Source organism: Myotis lucifugus, unplaced genomic scaffold (genome assembly GCF_000147115.1).
Source record: "Myotis lucifugus unplaced genomic scaffold, Myoluc2.0 scaffold_442, whole genome shotgun sequence".
Classification (NCBI taxonomy): Eukaryota; Metazoa; Chordata; class Mammalia; order Chiroptera; family Vespertilionidae; genus Myotis; species Myotis lucifugus.
Window position 1 is genome coordinate 410,334 of NW_005871490.1, and position 5,468 is coordinate 415,801.

Sequence of the window (5,468 nt, forward strand, 5' to 3'; positions counted from 1 at the left end):
CTGACTGCTGGAAGCCAGTCCACCCTTGCTGCTTGATACAGTCGCTGCAGGGAATAAACATCTGCACAGCTTATGTTTCAAGGGACCTGGCATATATGGCATATGTTTGCTCCCCGTCTTAACGCTATGTGTTTTAAACAGGACCACCTCCCTGAGAAAGGTTGTTTCCCTAGGCAAGGATTTTTCCCTGGAGTTAGGGAGGGAATAAAACCCCTTAACTAAGTGCCAGGCGGGTAGTTAATCACTTTAACTATGAATAATCACGTTTAAGCTACATAATCTTTACTTAGGATAAAATCCTTCAGTTACTTCCTTGTAGCTTAATAGAACAATAGAGTAACCTTGGAATGGAGATAAGAAACACCCTAACCTTTGGAATAGAATGGATAGGATTAAAATCAACTGGTATAAATACAGATGTAACAAGACAATAAACACAGAACCTGGCTGGAGATCCTGGCTGGAGAACCTGGCTAGGGACACGTTCCCCACGGGACTGTGAAGGCTGAGGCTTTCCGGGCCGGAGGTCCTTGCCCTGCGTGGATAGGCAGCTGCAGCCACTCCCTGGGGAAGTGCATCAGGCTGAGGGTTGCTCGGAGCGGGCCTTTCTTCCCCACTGCAGCGGAGGGCGAGTGCTGCCATTGCGGCTCCAGCTCAGCCCAAGAACGTCGTGGCCCCTACGGTTCCCAGATCAACGTGGAGTTCGTGACCCAGTTGGCATGTAAATACTGGTCTCCCCATATCAAGAAAAAAATCACCTTTTGATATCAAGGAAGGGCGCGAGAGAGAACCATCAATGTGAAAGGGAAACTATCTGTTTCCTTCCATACATGCCCAACTGGGGATTGAACTTGCAACTTAGGTCATCGAAGATATATCTGAAAAAAGAGATTGTCAATTCAAGGTTTGCCATCAGAAAGATAATGCTCTTGGAATTTAGCCAGTACCCTGAAAATTACCTGTGGATGAATTATTCTCCGGACGTGTCCAGCAAGGCCTATTTAATGTTCATCTGTTGTATGGTGAATGAGAAGTTCAGAGAAAATGTCCCTGCATGGGAGACTTTCAAGAAGAAGCCAGACCACTTCCCATTCTTTTTCAAGTGCATCTTGAAAGCAGCATTGGCTGGAACTGATGGTGAGTTTTCACTCCATGAACAGACAGTCTTATTGCTTTTTCTTGATCACTGCTTCAATAGTTTGGAAGTAGACTTGATACGAAGTCAAGTACAGCAGCTTATCTCCCTCCCAATGTGGATGGGCTTACAGCCTGCACGCTTGGAATTAGAATTTAAAAAGACACCTAAGCTAAGAAAATTCTGGAACTTGATTAAAAAGAACGATGAAAAGATGGATCCAGAAGCAAGAGAACAAGCCTATCAGGAAAGAAGATTTCTCTCACAGCTCATCCAGAAGTTTATCTCCGTGCTGAAGTCAGTCCCACTTTCTGAACCTGTCACTATGGACAAAGTTCATTACTGTGAAAGATTCATTGAACTTATGATTGATCTAGAGGCCCTACTCCCCACAAGGCGCTGGTTTAATACCATCCTGGACGACTCCCACCTTTTGGTTCACTGCTACCTTTCCAACCTTGTTCATAGGGAAGAGGATGGCCATCTTTTTTCCCAGCTTTTGGACATGCTTAAGTTCTACACTGGTTTCGAGATCAATGACCAGACTGGAAATGCTCTGACAGAGAACGAGATGACTACCATTCACTATGATAGAATCACTTCTCTACAGAGAGCTGCTTTTGCACATTTCCCTGAACTCCATGGTTTTGCCCTCTCAAATGTGGCAGAAGTAGATACTCGGGGATCCTTGGTCAAGTTCTTTGGACCTCTTAGTGCAAATACACTCCACCAGGTGGCATCGTACCTCTGCTTGTTACCAACTCTTCCTAAAACCGAAGACACAACTTTTGATAAAGAATTTCTTCTAGAATTGCTGGTGTCTCGTCATGAACGTCGAATTTCTCAGATTCAGCAGTTGAACCAGATGCCTTTGTATCCAACTGAGAAAATCACGTGGGATGAAAATATTGTCCCAACCGAGTGCTACTCAGGGGAAGGTTGTCTTGCTCTTCCCAAGCTAAATTTGCAGTTTTTGACTCTTCATGATTACCTCCTAAGGAACTTTAATCTCTTCCACTTAGAATCAACTTATGAAATTAGGCAGGACATCGAAGACACTGTCAGCAGAATGAAGCCTTGGCAGTCTGAATATGGCGGTGTAGTATTTGGTGGCTGGGCGCGAATGGCTCAACCCATTGTGGCTTTCACTGTGGTTGAGGTTGCCAAACCCAACATAGGCGAAAACTGGCCAACCAGAGTTCATGCAGATGTCACCATCAATCTCAATGTCAGAGATCACATCAAAGATGAATGGGAAGGCCTTCGTAAGCATGATATATACTTTTTAATTACTGTGCGTCCCACAAAACCGTATGGTACCAAGTTTGACCAGAGGAGACCTTTTATTGAGCAGGTTGGCCTGGTTTATGTCCGAGGCTGTGAAATCCAGGGCATGCTGGATGATAAAGGACGTGTCATCGAAGACGGACCCGAACCCAGACCCAATCTTAGAGGAGAGTCAAGGACATTTAGAGTGTTTTTGGATCCAAACCAGTATCAACAAGATATGACCAATACTATACAAAATGGAGCAGAAGATGTGTATGAAACTTTCAATATAATAATGAGGAGAAAACCAAAAGAAAATAACTTTAAGGCTGTGCTGGAGACTATTCGGAACCTGATGAACACTGACTGCATGGTACCTGCCTGGCTGCATGACATCATTTTAGGTTACGGGGATCCAAGCAGTGCACATTATTCAAAAATGCCCGATCAGATCGCCACCCTCGATTTCAACGACACATTTCTCTCCATTGAGCATTTGAAAACCAGCTTCCCTGGGCATAATGTTAAAGTAACTGTGGATGACCCAGCTCTACAGATACCCCCTTTCAGGATAACTTTTCCAGTAAGAAGCGGAAAAGGGAAGAAAAGGAAAGACATGGATGGGGAAGATGAAGACACTGAAGAGGCCAAGACCTTAATTGTTGAACCTCATGTTATTCCTAATCGGGGTCCTTACCCTTACAACCAACCCAAGCGTAATACAATTCAGTTCACTCATACACAGATAGAGGCCATCCGTGCTGGAATGCAGCCTGGGCTAACTATGGTTGTGGGCCCACCGGGTACAGGAAAAACAGATGTGGCGGTTCAGATCATATCCAATATATACCACAATTTCCCAGAGCAGAGAACTCTGATTGTTACTCATTCCAATCAGGCCCTGAACCAGTTGTTTGAGAAAATCATGGCTTTAGACATTGACGAGCGCCACCTCCTGCGTCTTGGTCATGGAGAAGAAGAGCTGGAGACAGAGAAAGATTTCAGCAGGTACGGAAGAGTTAATTATGTCCTGGCTCGAAGAATAGAACTTTTAGAAGTCAAACGATTGCAAAAAAGCCTAGGGGTTCCAGGGGATGCTTCATATACTTGTGAAACAGCAGGCTGTTTCTTCTTATATCAGGTAATGTCTCGCTGGGAAGAATATATCAGCAAAGTGAAAAATGAAGGTAACACATCGCCAGATGTCACGGAAGTCTCCACTTTCTTCCCTTTTCATGAATACTTTGCAAATGCTCCTCAACCCATTTTTAAAGGTCGGTCTTATGAAGAAGACATGGAAATTGCTGAAGGATGTTTCAGGCATATTAAGAAAATCTTTACTCAGCTTGAGGAATTCAGGGCCTCTGAACTGCTTCGAAGTGGACTGGACAGATCTAAATACCTTTTGATGAAAGAAGCCAAAATCATTGCCATGACCTGTACTCATGCGGCCTTAAAACGACATGATTTAGTCAAGTTAGGTTTCAAGTATGACAACATTTTAATGGAGGAGGCTGCTCAGATCCTGGAGATAGAAACGTTTATACCTCTTCTTCTACAGAATCCTCAGGATGGTTTTAGCCGACTGAAACGATGGATTTTGATTGGTGATCATCACCAGTTACCTCCGGTCATTAAGAACATGGCCTTTCAGAAGTATTCCAACATGGAGCAGTCTCTCTTCACTCGCTTCGTCCGGATTGGAGTTCCTACTGTGGACCTCGATGCCCAAGGGAGAGCCAGGGCAAGCTTGTGCAACCTGTACAACTGGCGATACAAGAAACTAGGCAACTTACCCCATGTGCAGCTCTTGCCGGAGTTTAGCACAGCAAATGCTGGCTTGCTGTATGACTTCCAGCTCATCAATGTTGAAGATTTTCAGGGAGTGGGAGAGTCTGAGCCTAATCCTTACTTTTATCAGAATCTTGGAGAGGCAGAATATGTAGTGGCACTCTTTATGTACATGTGTTTACTTGGCTACCCTGCTGACAAGATCAGTATTCTAACAACTTATAATGGGCAAAAGCATCTTATTCGTGACATTATCAATAGACGATGTGGGAGCAATCCATTGATTGGAAGACCAAATAAGGTGACAACTGTTGACAGATTTCAAGGTCAACAGAATGATTATATTCTTCTTTCTCTCGTACGAACCAGGGCAGTGGGCCATCTGAGGGATGTTCGTCGCTTAGTGGTGGCCATGTCTCGAGCCAGACTTGGACTTTATATCTTCGCCAGAGCATCCCTCTTACAAAACTGTTTCGAACTCACTCCAGCTTTCAGCCAGCTCACAGCCCGCCCACTTCATTTGCATATAATTCCAACAGAACCTTTCCCAACCTGTAGAAAGAATGGAGAGGGGCCATCTCATGAAGTACAGGTAATAAAGAATATGCCCCAAATGGCAAACTTTGTGTACAACATGTACATGCACCTGATACAGACCACCCATCACTATCATCAGACTTTATTGCAGTTACCACCTGCTATGGTAGAAGAAACTGAGGAAGTTCAAAGTCAGGAAACAGAAGAAGAGGGCATGCCTACTCAGGCTGACATCCCCTGTCTAACAGATGCCAGCGTCAGTCACGAACTGTTGGCCTCTCAGACTGAGGCCACCCCCGGTGAGACGGAGGCCACCCCTGGTTGGGCAGGGACCGGTTCCAGTCCAGACGCCACCTCCGCTGTCTCTGAAGTCACTGCTGCTGCGGCTGGCCCCGAGGCTGTGCCCACAGAGGCTGGCACCCAGCAAGATGCCACATCTGCCCCAGAGACTAAATAGCCAATGCTAGCCTTTCTTAGGGAGGACATTTCATCTATAAAGTCAAAGTAAAGTTACTTTTTGTATTTTGAAAAGAAAAAAAAAGAGAACCTGGCTATGATGATCACCTGAGCGCTGTCTCCGTGTCATTCCTTCTTCGCCGACTCCGTCCACACCTTGGGGAACCCCTGGACCTGCTGGGGCTGGACCCCAGCAGTCTACCAGGTGCCACTTAAACACATCTGTCCCGGGACTACATGCCGACAGGCCATTCCTCCCTTGTCCTGTATTGGCCCCTCT

The 5,468-nt window shown here is 45.4% G+C and overlaps 1 pseudogene; it reads left to right on the forward strand.

Moving 5' to 3' along the window:
• Window positions 1-830: 830 nt before the first annotated feature.
• LOC102421519 lies at window positions 831-5,226 on the forward strand (annotated as a pseudogene).
• The last annotated feature ends 242 nt before the right edge of the window (window positions 5,227-5,468 follow it).